Genomic DNA, 16,009 nt, shown 5'->3' with positions numbered 1-16,009 from the left:
TACAGCTCAATACTGCTGCAAGAACCAATTTCGTATCACAACATAATGAAAAATACCCAACCCTAAGCCTTTTTATACAAGTATTAAACCGCTTTAGGGTTATAACATTTCAGCCATATGTCGGTCATAATATGTCGGCTACCATGTCGGCTACTACCCAAAAATAATTTTTTCGAGGCGATGCCCTGAACCCCACTATTTATGAAGTATGTCTAGTACTTTCCTGATCAGTCACCACAATCTAACATAAATGTCAAAAAAATAAGAGTATGTAATTGAGCCATAATTTTGGTAAATTAGAGGGTATAAATTGGCCGGATGAATGTAATTGTAATTAAGAGCATTCTAGAAAAAGACTCAGGTCAAAAGGCCCCACGATTTGAAAGTTATTGCAATTCTTCAATTTCTGGAGACCTCCTAAGAATGCTTCAAATTCAGTTTAGGGGCATTAAATGACCTTGAACAAGGCCAAAAAATGGGGGATGAGTGAAGCTAGTCCATAGGGCTATAGAGTGCTTTGAGAGCTTTCTAGAAATGTAAACAGTTCGTTAATCGAAGCTACGATTCAAAAGTTATGCCTCCCAAAAGTTTGGTTGCCATTTATGGATTCTTCTAATTTTGTGCCAACTTCTAATGTGACTTCTGGAGCCTTCTATTTGGTTGGTGGATGTCAACTAGCACTTTCTAGAATGTATTCCTAATCCTTAACCCTCTGGGGTCTATTTAAGAACATTTTTGGCATTGTAAAAGGCAATTCAGAGTGGAGTTTGAGAGAAGGTACTGGGAGAAGAATTTATCTCCAGATTTATGCTATTGTAAGCCCATGGGGCATGTTTTGGAGTATGTTTCTCTGCACTAAGTGTACTAGCATATTTTTATAGTTAATAAAATTTTCCCTTTCTTATTGTGTCCATTTTGTGCTTGGGTTGTGTCCCCATCAGATTTGTACACTAACCCTAAACATTTAATCCTAAAAATATATATATTAACTTTCTAGGTAACATTTAAATCATGATTCTACATCAACATAAAACACTATTCAGAACACACACTTCTTGAACCCTAGGAGCTAGGTAAATATTTACATCAAGAATGTTGAAACAATAATCAAATTTATTTAACCTAACTAGGTAACATTTTAACTTTAAGTGTAACCCTAAAATTAACTCTAAGTTCTTAACACTAACTAGATAGAGTTCTAACAATTTTATAGTTCACTAACCCTAACTCTAACCTATTATAATAGCTTACTCTTCACATAGAACACTATTTTGAACACACACTTGAAATTTAAGCATGCAACCCTTATAAATATTTTCCTAACCCTAACTTAATTAAAATTTACCAAGTAACCCTCAAATTAACCTTATTTAGCCATACATAATATAAGTTTCATAATCATTCAATAAAACATTAACCTCAAGAATGTCAACCCTAATCAAATTAATTTAACCTAACCAAGTAACATTTTAACTTTAAACATGTGTGCATATTATTTAATTTATGTTCACACATGTGGTACTATACATGTATATATGCTATGTTCGAACTTCATGTTTACACATATTATATATATTAGTTTCTTAAATGTAACTGTACTTGATAGATTTTAAGTTTATTAAAAATGTCATATTTTAATTTTAATTTTAGGTTTACACATTATATAGGCATGCAGCTACATAGTACATACATTGACCTTCACATGGCAGATCAACAACCTCATATCCCCCCGAACAACAGCCTCTTATCCTCCCTGAGCAACCTCTCATCCTCTCAAGTAGTAGCCTCCTATCCCCCCGAGAAACAATAGCCTCCTATCCCCCTCGAGCAGTAAGAGCCTCCTATCCCCCCCCTAAGTAGTAGTCTATCCCCCCCAACAGCATGCTATTCCCATATATCAGCATCCTATCCCACTCGACATGCTCTATGATCACACTAACCAAGAGATTCATAGACTTCATGAATCATTGGCTAGTGGCACATGTTCTAGTGTGTATAGTAGTACATGTCAGAGTATCTTACAAAGTCTCACATATATTAGAGATGAGATTCATGGTGCTACTTCATATTTTGCACATACTATACAAATTTTCCTTAATAGTAAGAGACAAGAAGTCTATTTAGGGCTCTCACTATAGCAGGTATAGGGCGTAGTGTCCAAAGAGACACTAAAGAGGGAATATTTCCCTCATTATCTTCGACTAAAGTATGTAAAGGGGCATTCTCCCCTTAAGTGTACAAATCCATAGAAGACTTCAATTATATACCCATGCTAACTTTCTGCTCATTGTCATTATCCAAATAATGACCAAATTCCACTCTATTTTGCATGACAACTTTATTGTAAGGTTTTCTTACACCAAGCAGCGAACTACACTGATTTACCATCACATTTAGGATAGGTGTGTGGTAGACTAGTTGATAAGTAGTCAGGTCATCCACCACTTATACATAAGTCAATTGTCAGAGAGAGGGCACCTACTATTGCCCCTATATTAGGTTTGTCAATTGATGAGGCCATGCATAGCACATAGTTGCAAGGGGTGATTCAAGGAGTTGGAGACATTGCCGTAGCTGTCAGATCTATTTCCACTAATGAGGGTGGCTAGTATTTGATGTCATGTCGGTGTTCGAGATCATTTCCTAATGCTTCATCGTTAGGAGACTTCTATAGTGTAGTAGGCATCCCTTCACTAATTAGCTTAGAGGGTCTCACTAGAGTGTTGACACAAGATTCTATGAGTAGTCCTTCTAAGGATCTATTATATTCATATAGATTTATAACAAAGCATCTTGGCATACCCATATCATATGTTCGACATCATGTGCATGGTAGTATTGGGTCACATCCTTAGCCACATTCCTCTCCTTGATCAAGTAGTGCTCATGGTGGTAGTACAAGGTGCCATGATCCACCTACTGACCAGTCTTTTGTTGTATAGGTGTATATGAGAAATGTTAGTATGCTAATAGAAACCAAATTTAAATAAAGCTTCTACAAACTAAACAAAATTCATAAACTTCAAGATAGACTAAGATGAGCTCTCAATTGATAATATGAGCCATTAATGGGCTCTCTCAATAAGAAGCTCTCTTGTTGAGTGGCTTTGTCTAAATAGATAGGATGTATGCTCAAGCTTATGCTTCAAAAAGGGCTTCAAATGGAGTTGGAATTTGGGTGTGAGTGTATGGTTTTGATGTAAAATGGCTTCTTAAAATGAAATTATGACTTTACTTCATGGATTGTATTATTTTGTAAAGGGGAAGGATCCAATTTATAGGCAAGAGGCTTGAGGGATTGAGGGCTAAGATGCAAGGATGGAGAAAAGCTCATGGAGGGCTCAGATTGCATGAGAGGAGAGCACATGGATTGTGCTTCCTTACAGCCAATCAGGGAGTGACACATGTCACAGGGTGAGAGAATGGAGGAAAGGGGAAGGATGAGTCAACAAAGGAGGCTCAAGGGATAAAATCTTCATAAAGACCCTCATAATGGCTTGTAAGAGCAATAAAAGGGCTTGGAAGAGTCATTTATGACCTTGTGGGCTTCATAAAGTTTTATGGTTGAGATATTTTGAGGGAGATGAGAGCAATTTCGACTTGGACTTGGTTAGGAAGGTTTTAAGCTTGCTTAGGCTTGTACAAATGATTAGAGGATGGATTAGGATGGTTTAGGATTAGCTTAGGGATAGGCAAGTGGATGGCATTTAATGAGGGTGGGTGAAGGAGGAGATATTTGTTAACTTTGGCTTGGGTTAGTAAGTTTTAACCCATGTTTAGGGAATGTGACAAGGTTAGGAGGGGATTAGGATTAGGTTTAAAGACATCTTTTAGAAGAGTCTAGACTTTGGATGAGGATAAAGACTTTCTAGAATAGTCTAGAACTTCCTAGGATGAGGATGAAGACTCTCTAGAAGAGTCTCGAACTTCTTAGGATGAGGATAAATTAGATTTTTAGGAAATAAATAAAGTTTTATTTATTTCAAAGGTTTGGGTTGAGGAGATATTTATTAAAACTTTTTTAATAAACATGAGGATTAATATTTAATCTTAATTAAATATTTTGAGTTGGGATTAGGGGTAGGAAATGATGGGATTAGCCTTTAATCAAAATTAAAGAAGGATTAGAAGATTTTGGAAGAGGTTAGTGGTCTTAAGGAAATTGGCCAAGTTTTGGGCAAAAAATAAATTTTTTATTTATTTTGGGTTTTTTGGTCAATTTATTAATTAAATAATTAATAAATTAAAAAATAATGTTTAAATAAGATTTAAACATTTTTGGGAGGGATTCCTTAATTAAATATTTTTAATTAAGATAAAGGGATTTAATGGCATAAAAATTAATTAATTAATTAATTAACGATGATGTCATCAGGAATTTTTCAGAAAATAAAAATACTTTATTTTCTAAAGGTTTTTAGGTGTCTACAATAGGGACATATACATAGTATTACAAACCCTTTAGCCAATATAGGGCATGGTCAGAGTTCATATGTAGGCACTGATGATGTTGACTTTAGCTTGTTAAGCACAAGATGGATGGACTTTTAGACACGTGATGATTCTACTTCTATGCCATCTCATCTAGTCAATCCACTTGGATCATCATTATTAGGATGTGTGCTAGCCACCAGTCATGCTAGCATAGATGCAACAATGGAGCTAGATGAGGTCCAACAAAATCTAGATAAATTTGTGGACATGATCGATGATAGGCAGTCTAAGTATTATCAGATGCCAGCATCTACATAGGTAAATCTATAGTTTTTTAACATTCATGTTAAAATTTCAATTTCAAGAATTTGTTCAACTAATAATTTATGTACATGTACATGTTTTAATATGATTTGTTGCACACATGTATGTATGTATTGTAGGGGCATTCTTATTTTTACTCCATCTTTGATGCTCGATCGTGTACGTCGTTGAGACACATTTGATGATGTCAGTAGTGAATAGGTGAGTTTTAATTTTTTTGAATTAGAGACATGTGAGTTTTAAATGTAATATTTAAATTGCATGCAATTCAAGTAAGTTTAAAAGAGATTTAATTAAATATGAAATTGTGTACATTTATTCCACTTTCTCTTTAATATATATAGGGGTCAGCACATCCTAGTGAGTATCTAGGTGATAGTCAGTCTTTAGACCACACTATGAGGAGACGTCATGATGATAGTCCTGTACCTGACAATCCATAGTTTTTTTTTTTTTTTTATAGATTATTTGATCTAGACTTTCATCTAGAGATATTATTTGATCTCTAGAATTTTATCTAGATTTTACATGTTTGATGATTGACATGTACATATATAGTTATGTTCTTAGATGTTACATTATGTTAGATTATGTTAGATTGTGTTCTTTTACATGTGTTAGATTATGTTGTCCAGATAATGTTCTATTATGTTGGATATTAGGTTAGATTAAATACATTAGATTATGTTGGATTATGTTATCTACTACATCTTCTTTTACATGTTAGATTATGTTGGATAATGATAGATTATGTTGGATAATATGTTCTAGTTTAGTTGGAAATTATGTTAGATTAGAAGGATTATTTTGGATTATGTTCTTTGACATGTTATATTATGTCTAGGATAATGTTGTGTTATCTTAGAAATTATGTTAGATTATGATTATGTTAGGGTTACGAATTTCTTCCCCTCGAGGTACATGTCCTAATTAGTTGCATACAAGTACCTAATTGAACTATAATTAGTTACAAATCACAATTTAACTAAATACAAGTTAAATGAAAGAGTAAAAGTAATATATAATTAGTTATAAGTCCTAATTTCACCCCCTTAAGACACAAGTCCTAATTTTATCCCCTTAAGACAATTGTTCGAATTTCTTCCCCTCGAGGTACATGTCCTAATTAGTTGCATACAAGTACCTAATTGAACTATAATTAGTTATGAATCATAATTTAAACTAAACACAAGTTAAATGAAAGAGTAAAAGTAATATATAATTAGTTACAAGTCCTAATTTCATCCCCTTAAGACACAAGTCCTAATTTTATCCCCTTAAGATAATTGTTCAAATTTCTTCCCCTCGAAGCACATGTCCTAATTAGTTGCATACAAGTACCTAATTGAACTATAATTAGTTAAGAATCAAAATTTAAACTAAACACAAGTTTAAAGAAAGAGTGAAAGTAATATATAATTAGTTACAAGTCCTAATTTCATCTCCTTAAGACACAGGTCCTAATTTGATCCCCTTAAGACAATTGTTTGAATTTCTTCCCCTCGAGGCACATGTCCTAATTAGCTGCATACAAGTACCTAATTGAACTATAATTAGTTATGAATCACAATTTAAATTGAACACAAGTTAAATGAAAGAGTAAAAGTAATATATAATTAGTTACAAGTCTTGATTTCATCCCCTTAAGACACAAGTCCTAATTTGATCCCCTTAAGACAATTGTTCAAATTTCTTCCCCTTGAGGCACATGTCCTAATTAGTTGCATACAAGTACCTAATTAAATTATAATTAGTTATGAATCACAATTTAAATTGAAGTCAAGTTAAATGATAGAGTAAAAGTAATATATAATTAGTTACAAGTCCTAATTTCAACCAAATTTCAAATTGTTGAACCAAAGTTCAGATTTCAAATTTACTTCAGCCAAATTTTAGATTTCAAATAGGTCAACAAGTTGTTTCTAGCTCATATCAAGTGGGTTAGCTTGTTGCTGGATAACAATGAATATTTTCTTGTGATCATCAATATCAAGCCTCCACTTACATTTTCCAGGTCCTTTGATTGGATGAAGAGTTAGACCAGTGGCAATAACATGATTACTATATTGATATACCTTATTGTTAGGTTGATAATCAGTGAAATGAATCCCATTCTTAAGTACTTTATTTTGCTTCAAATTGTTGGCATTATGATTATTTTTGTCATTAGTGACAACACTTACTCAATTTTGAATGCTTACCGAGCATCCAGTGGTTACCTTGTAAGCTTAGTATTTATGCAATTTACACTGAGCATTCCTAAAGCTACTGAGTAAATATAGGCAATATGAAGACCAGCAGTTTCTACTAAGTTTCTCAGTATCTATCATGCTTCACAGTGTCTACCAAGTAGGAAGTTTGTGTCATGAAGATTCATGGTAAACCGAGCATTGAAAGAAGCAGTGTTTACCAAGTGAAGCAAGGCAAACTCAGTGTGCAGTATCTATCAAGTGACACTAAATCTACCAAGTTACAAATGGTTACTGAGTTTAGAACTACATCGAGTGATTAGTATGGATTGAGCCTTCACTTCTATTGAGTGCATGATGATGACGAGTAATGTAGTGGATGTCGTGTATCAGAAGGTCACCAAGTTAGTTAAGTGAACTCGAGTTATTTACTATTGGGTTGACTTTGTAATGTATTTTTTCACTTGTATTTTGGCCGACCTTGCAATTTTGTAAATTTGAAAGGTATCTACGAAAGATGTATTGTAAAATATTAGATATATGAAAGCAATAGCAAAGTACTGTGAAAAGTATTTGTGATGAATTTTCAATAGCAATTCAAGAAATACAGCAAGGTCAATAGAGAGGCAGAAAAGTTATATTCATCACATAAGGTGATCAATGCATAAAGGATCTTATCAGCAATCAGTTGTAAGTAGATCCACTACTTCATCTTAATAGGTGAATCATTTTTCTCAATCCTCTAACAAGGTAGACTTAACATTCTTTATATAAATCTCCTAACCAAGTACATACTTCATTGTATGTTTGTAAATCCTCTAACAAGGTGGACCTAGCAGTCCTTTGTGCTCCTAATAGGGTAGATCACCAAAAGTGGTCAATGTAAGCCTTAACAGGCCAACTTTATGTTGTAGTATTGAAGTTTTGTGGGTATCATCCCCACCCCAATTTTACTTTCTATTTGGAAGGTTTCTGGGTCACCAAAATATTGTGTTCTTTTGTGTAATGAATGTTTTATATTTTAGAACTAATGCATGCAGCAGCATAGATGGATGTGTGGTAAATTAATAAAAAGTTTTAAGGTTACTAATTCACCCCTCCCCTCTTAGTAACCTGTCATAACTTGAATATTTCCAACAATTGGTATCAGAGCTTTTTGGTTCTCAGGATAAATTTTTTGTAGCTTGAGCAAAGATCTAAAAGACAAATGGAGATATTCAGACTTGACAAGGCAATTGAAATGAAAAGCTAGATCTAGAGATGGCCATAGCTCAACTCAAAGAAGCAAAGGAGCATCTTTCCCAATCCCTAAAAAGAAGGAAGGAACTTGCAAGAAAAATAGATGACCATCAGTATGTTGAAGAAAAGATTGAAGACCTTGTTGGAATTATGATATATTTGTCATTAGTCACAACACTTATTCAATTTTGAATGCTTACCAAGCTCATGACTTAGTCTACAGTTCACACCGAGCATTCAGCGGTTACCTTATAAATTATGTAGGTAAAAAGTTGATACCGTACATTCTTTTGGAAATCGAGCATATGGGTAGTTCAGCAGTATTTACCAAGTTCATAGTGGTTACCGAGCAAGACAGTGTTCTCCAAGCAATTAGTGGTTACCGAGCTTCGCAGTGTTTACCAAGCAGTCAGTGCTCACCAAGTCATCAAAGAACTTAGTGTTTACCGAGTGATCAAGGTAAACAAAGAACTTAGTGTTTACCGAGTGATCAAGGTAAACAAAGAACTTAGTGTTTACCAAGTGATCAAGGTAAAAAAAGAGCTTAGTGTTTACTGAGTGATCAAGGTAAACAAAGGAATCAATGTTTACCAAGTAAAGAAGGTTATCAATGGATCCAGTTTTTACCAAGTGACACAATATTCACCGAGTCACCAATGGTTACCGAATTCTAAGCTACTCAGAATGATTATTATGGACCATGCCTCTACTCTTACCGAGTGCATGATGATGCAGAGTATTATAGTGGATGCTGAGTATCAGAAGGTCACTGAGTCTATTTGTGGAACCTGAGTTTTCTACCATTTGGTTGACTCAGTAATATGTGTTCACTTGTGTTTGGCTGACCTTGCTAGTGTAAATATTGGAATGGTATATATCATTTGAAATAATGAGATGTTGAATATCGTTGGTGTTATATTGCAATATTTTTGAGAAGAAGAAAAGTGAATCACCAGCAGAACAGAGGAACACAGTAAGGTCAACAATTGATGCAGAAAAGCTATATCCATCACATCAGGTGATCAAAGCACAAGAGATCTTATCAGCAATCAATTGTAACCAGATCCACTGCTTCATCCTAATAGGTGAACTAGTTTGTAAATCCTTTAACAGGGTAGACTTGACAGTCTTTTGTAAATCTCCTAACAGAGTGCATACTTTATTGTATGTTTGTAAATCCTTTAACAAGGTGGATCTAGCAATCCTACTTGCTCCTAACAGGGCAGATCATCAGAAGTGATCATTGTAAGCCTTAACTAGCCAACTTTATACTGCAGTATTGAAGTTTTGTGGGCATCATCCCCACCCCAATTTTACTTTCTAATTGGAAGGTTTCTAGGTCACCAAATTAGTGTGTTCATGTGTTATAAATGTTTTCATGCATACAGTAGATTAGATGGATGAATGGTGAATGTGTTATTATATAGAATTGAATTAAAGTTTTAGGGTTACTAATTCACCCCTTCCCTCGCAATAACCTTGTTAGTCTAGATTATTTCCAATAATTGGTATCAGAGCCTTGTGGTTCTCAGGATAAAGTTTGATAGCTTGAGAAAAGATCAAGGACAATGGAGATATTCAGACTTGACAAATCTATTGAGAATGAAAAGCTAGATCTAGAAATGGCCATGACTCAATTCAATGAAGTAAAGGAGCATCTTTCTCAATCTCTAAAAAGAAGGAAGGAACTTGCAAGAAAAATGAATGATCATCAATATATTGAAGAAAGGATTGAAGACCTTTTACCGTCAAGCAGTTCAAACGAAGCTAATGAAGCAATCAAGGAACTCCTAGCAAAGAATGGTTCTCTACAGGAAGAAGTGAGAAAGCTCAAAAGAGAACAAGAAATCCAATCCATCAGGCTATGTGAAGTTTTGGAACAGAGAAACAAGGAAAATGAAGACTTAGAGATAAGAAATAATCAACCCTTCAGCATGAAGATCTTGTAGGGCAACTATCTGATGCAAATGAAGAAATTATGAATCTAAGATCTGAGAATGAAAGTCTGAGAAATGATTTAATCACTAAAAGACAAATCAATGCAAGCTTACAAAGTGGTCTGAGATCTGAAAGAAAAATCAATGAAAGTTTGAAAAAAGACTTAAATATTGAAAAAAAAAGTCAATGAAAGGATGATAAAATCTCAAGCAGATATGGATCAATTGAATCTGCAAAATGAGCAAAATCTTCATAGACAAAAAGGTAAAGCAGGCCTTGGATACAATGAAGAAGGTGAATCTTCCAAATAGGGTACCCAAAAGAATCAAAAACCTACTTGCAATCACTTTGGTAAGTTAGGTCATACATCTAATAGATGTTGGAGCAATGGTAAATGCCAAAATTGCAATCAGCATGGTCACAAAGCAAATGAATGCAAAGAAAAACCAAAGTTTGAAGGCAAATGTCACAAATGCAAGAAACAAGGTCACAAGGCATCTGAATGTAGATCTAAATCATTCAATCCAGCAGAAAAAATTGTCAATGCATTATTTGGTTGGGACTACAATACTTGGTGCAAATGTCACTATTGTGGAGAATATGGACACATTGGAATAAACTGTGCAAGGCATCATCTAAGGAAGAAAGATACTACTATAAGATGTTATACATGTACTGAACTTGGTCATATATCCAAAAATTGCATGAACATAGGAAGAGTTGAAGATTAAAAGAAAGCCAGAGCTAACAACATTCGAAAACAGATGAGACAACAATGGATTCCTAAGTCTACCGAGCCAAAAAGTTCAAATGATGGTAATGTCACTCAAGAAATGGGTGACTCCACCATTTCTAATTAGACTCATCAAGAAGGACCAGGGACTTCATCTTCAAGCAATATCCTAAAGCAGTTCCAAAATGTAGAAGTGCAAATGACAAATCAGTATTTCAGATACAAAACATAGTTCACTGTGGTGCATCTACCGAGCAAGGTTGGTTTCAGACTTAATCGAGCTAGGTCAAAAATGTGAAAGGTTTTGTTTGTTCATTGAGTTGCAAGGTTTACTGAGTAAGTCGGTGACTATTTGACAAACTCTATGTCATCTTAGCTACCTTCATACCCGAGCATTAATGGCAGATTTTTCATCAAAAAGGAAGAATTTGATCTCATTTTTCATCGCGAATTTACAATATACAAAGCAAAGAAGTTTCCAAGAGTGTGAAAGTGAGTTCAAGTGATTTGAAGTGATTTTCTAGTGAAGAATTTGTTTAACAAAATCATTGACTCACTGAGCAGCAATGGCATCCACAAGCACCAGCAGCAACAAGGCAAAGAGAGGCTCTGAAATGCTTGTGAAGGGAGTAGAATGGAAAGCACCTAGTTTCAAGCTCGTTCTCACCATACCTGAATTGCTTGACCCACATGGAGCCCAATCAAAAATTCCACCAAAGGTACTACTTATAGATGACATTCGTACTCATTTCAAATGCACTATTCAAGAGATAGGGACACTAGATATGGATAATGCCCTAGCCGAGTTATGCGTGGATGGAACCCTCAAACTTGAGTTCAAACATCTAGAAACCAAAGGTTTGACTCATATCCTGCACCTACCAAGGAACTTTCAAATGAAATGGATAAGATACATTTTAAGTCGTATGCATAATGGTCAAATGTGGTTAGAGAAACCCATCCTGATAACGAAGAAAATGATTCATAAGATCACGGGTTTGCCAATGTTAAGCAAATCAAAAACCACCAAAACCCTAAGTCAGGATGAACTTTAGAAGTTAACCCTAGATGAATGTGATGGAAGAGGATTAAAACCTAACAATGTATCTGATATAGAGCTAAGATTCAGAATTTATTTAATTGCATATAAGATGTATAGTTCCAGCAGATTGAATAGTGTGCCCTGTGAGGCTATAGATTTAGCCTATAAGGTTGTGAAGAAAAACATGGAGTTTGACCTAGCAAATGTGCTGCTGAAACAACTTAATAAAAACATGGATAGTATAAGGACCTCAAAAACAAACTCTTGTAAATTTGGTTCTTTGTTAGTTTGTTTATTTTTCTATGCACAAAAGTTTTTTCCTTCAAAAGGTACAATTGTATGGAGAAAAGATATTCCAATTTTGTATCAAATAAATGAGTTTGTAGCAGAGATGGGTCAAAATTTTGATAGTATTATGGATAATTATTTTGAAGACTTCAAGAAAGGATGAATAACATATTTAGAATCCCTCCTAAGCTTGTTGAGGACTACAAAGATGATGTGTACTTCATGGTTGACTATGAAAAGGTATACATTCAGGCAGTCAAACCTCAAGTTGCATGGGTGAAACCTCTTCCTTATGAGGTAAATATTGATAAAGCTAGAGACATTATAGAAGCACTGGTAAATGAGCTAGTAGACCCTAGGCAACAAATTTTTGGAACCTATGATGAAGATAAGGCTAGAATTGAGCTTGAAATCAAGCTATCACAGGCCATAAGTAAGGGTAAGAGGAAAATAGCCAAATTGAAAACTTCTACTAGTCCTCTTATGCTCACTGAGGGAAAAGGTGAAGATGAAGAAGGTGAAGAAGAAGGAGGAGAAGAAGAAGAAGGAGAAGAAGAATCTGTAGAAGAATAGGCAAGGAAGAAAGGTAAGGTAATCATTACCAAACCTAGGAAGAAGCCTACTGCAGTGTTTTCCAGAAGAACCAGGAAAGGTAAGCAGGAACCTATACTAGTCAGGCCTACACAAAGATTTGAGCAAAGGCTCAAACAATTGGAGGAAGGAGCTGGCATCACAAATTTCAAAGCATTAAAATTTGAAACTAGAACTGATGCTGAGAAAATGCAGATTCAGGAACTAGTACTTAGCAAGATGGGTAAATGGAAATACTCCCCAGACCAGATTGCCCCTCAAATCTCAAAAGAACTACTGGAGAGATTGCAACCAAAATGGGAGTCAGCCACCCAAACGGTAAAAGATATTTATGAGCAATCTCTGAAGGATCTTCGACCAAGTCTCACTGGAGCAGAAGTAAAAGCTGAAATGAAAAACCATGAAGGTAAAATGATGATCAGATTCCACACTTGTTTGATTTTGATTAAAGACATTGAACATGTTGTAAATGATGCTACAAACATGTGGAAAAACATCTATCATCTACATAAGCCCAGTGGAGACCTAGTAGAAATCAAAGATGATGACAGCAACAGTGATGATGAGCTTGATAGCACTCCATCTGTCATAGTCTCACTAGGAGAGCTGCATGCACTGACGGAAGATAAAGTGGAAGAAGACAAGGAGGAAGAAGCTGAAGAGGTAGATAAGGAGGAAGATGATCCGATGAAAATTGCTGCAGTAGTTATTGCATCCCTTCCTCACTCTCTACCTAAAATTGTGATATCATCAAGGTTGGAGTCAACTTTAGCAGGTTTGGTCACATCTACATCAGATATATCATCTACACTTGCCACATCTCAGCTCCAAGTATCATCAATGGAAGTGTCCACCACTTCATCTACCGAGTTGTATTCCTCTTCTTCAGCTACCGAGAAAGCCTTCTCAACTCCATCATCACCAATCGGAATAGCAGTAAGTTTCACAATTTTGTCAATTCCAATTTGTTCTACAATTTTGTCAGCATTATCTGCATCTACTTCAAACCCAGTTAGTTCAAATACTAAATTACTGAGTGTATCACCATTTTTGGCACTTACTTTAGTTTTTGACTTGGTATATACTCCTATTGGCACTCAACCCCCAAGCATCCTAGTTTTTGCTGCTAGCCCTTCCATCTCTACTATTGTGTCTATTCCCAAGGTCAAACCAGTCATCACAGAAGTCAAACAAAAGCAACCATTAAGACTTATGATCACTGGAAAGGAAATTCCTAAAGACATTGACCTAGACACTGAGATAGTAATTCCAAATATTGACTATGAAAATTCTACCATTGAAGAAATGAGGTATGCTAGTCAACTGATTGAGATGAAGGCTACGTAGAAATAGCTAAGGTCTAAAAGGGATAAGGAATATAAAATAATTGAGAAGGCCTGGAATATAATTACAAAGGCTATAGGTGTTGATGTAGATTCTACTCAACACATTTTGATCCAGTTAGATTCTACTCAACACTGCTCAACACATAGCAATAAAATAGGTTGAATTAACCACAGCTTTGGCCAATATTGAAAATTCTTTTAATAATGTAACATCTCTTTTTGCTAAGCTTTGTGATGTTACCAAGTATACTAAGGAAATAAGAGAGTAATTGAATAATATAGATGAGGATCTAAAGGCAAGCGCACAAAACCTGAAGCTTGACCCTAGTTCAACCTCATCTCATCACCTTAGGATCAAATTTTTGTCAGAAAAGCAAGTAGAATTGTTGAGAGAAGAGTCAATGATCTAATCTACATTGCTAGATATTTAGAATATGATCCTTCCCATCATGGACACAATGCAGAAGCACATTGCCCATTCAAAAACATTGATCCATGACAACAATTTCTCCATTGCAGACCATGTGATTGAACTCTCTGCAGAAGTTCAAATAGCTCTATCCACATGCAAAATACCACAAGAGAATTGGGATAAGACTTTGCAACTCATTCTTCAGGTACATTCAGAGTTTATCTCACATTTTGGTGTTTCTATGTAAATACATTATTTTTTTATTCTTTGGCATTATTGTCAAAAAGGGGGAGAAAGAGATACTCAGAAAGAGTTATTGGTGAGATAAATGTACAAAAGAAAAGATACTCTAAATAAAAGTCATATAACTCATATAAATACCTTGTGTATATTGTATGGGGGAGTCATATGTAAGGAAGCCATGAATATTCAGCATAATCAGTTGTCAGTATGTCAGATATTGTATATGTCAAATATTGTATATAAGTTTTGGCTCATAAGTGTTTTTGTAACTAATACCAAAGGGGGAGATTGTTGGAATTATGATATATTTGTCATTAGTCACAACATTTATTCGATTCTGAATGCTTACCGAGCTCATCACTTAGTCTACAGTTCACACCGAGCATTCAACGGTTACCTTATAAATTCTGTAGGTAAACAGTTGATATCAAGCATTCCTTTGGAAATCAAGCATATGGGTAGTTCAGCAATATTTACCAAGTTCATAGTGGTTACCGAGCAAGATAGTGTTCTCCAAGAAGTTAGTGGTTACTGAGCTTTGCAGTGTTTACCAAGCAGTCAGTGCTCACCAAGTCATCAAAGAACTTAGTGTTTATTGAGTGATCAAGGTAAATAAAGAACTTAGTGTTTACCAAGTAATCAAGGTAAACAAAGAACTTAGTGTTTACCAAGTGATCAAGGTAAACAAAGAGCTTAGTGTTTACTGAGTGATCAAGGTAAATAAAGGAATCAATGTTTACCAAGTAAAGAAGGTTATTAATGGATCCAGTTTTTATCGAGTGACACAATATTCACCGAGTCACCAATGGTTATCAAATTCCAAGCTACTCAGAATGATTAGTATGGACCATGCCTCTACTCTTACCGAGTGCATGACGATGCAGAGTATTATAGTGGATGCCGAGTATCAGAAGGTCATCGAGTCAGTTTGTGGAACCTGAGTTTTCTACCATCTGGCTGACTCAGTAATATGTGTTCACTTGTGTTTGGCCGACCTTGCTAGTGTAAATATTGGAATGGTATATATCATTTGAAATAATGAGATTTTGAATATCGTTGGTGTTATATTGCAATATTTTTGAGAATAAGAAAAGTGAATCACCAGCAGAATAGAGGAATACTGTAATGTCAACAATTGATGCAGAAAAGCTATATCCATCACATCAGGTGATCAAAGCACAAGAGATCTTATCAGCAATCAATTGTAACCAGATCCACTGCTTCATCCTA

This window comes from Cupressus sempervirens, chromosome 6 (genome assembly GCF_028749045.1).
Source record: "Cupressus sempervirens isolate cs-2001-9-10 chromosome 6, ASM2874904v1, whole genome shotgun sequence".
Lineage (NCBI taxonomy): Eukaryota > Viridiplantae > Streptophyta > Pinopsida > Cupressales > Cupressaceae > Cupressus > Cupressus sempervirens.
This window is presented reverse-complemented; position numbering follows the sequence as displayed.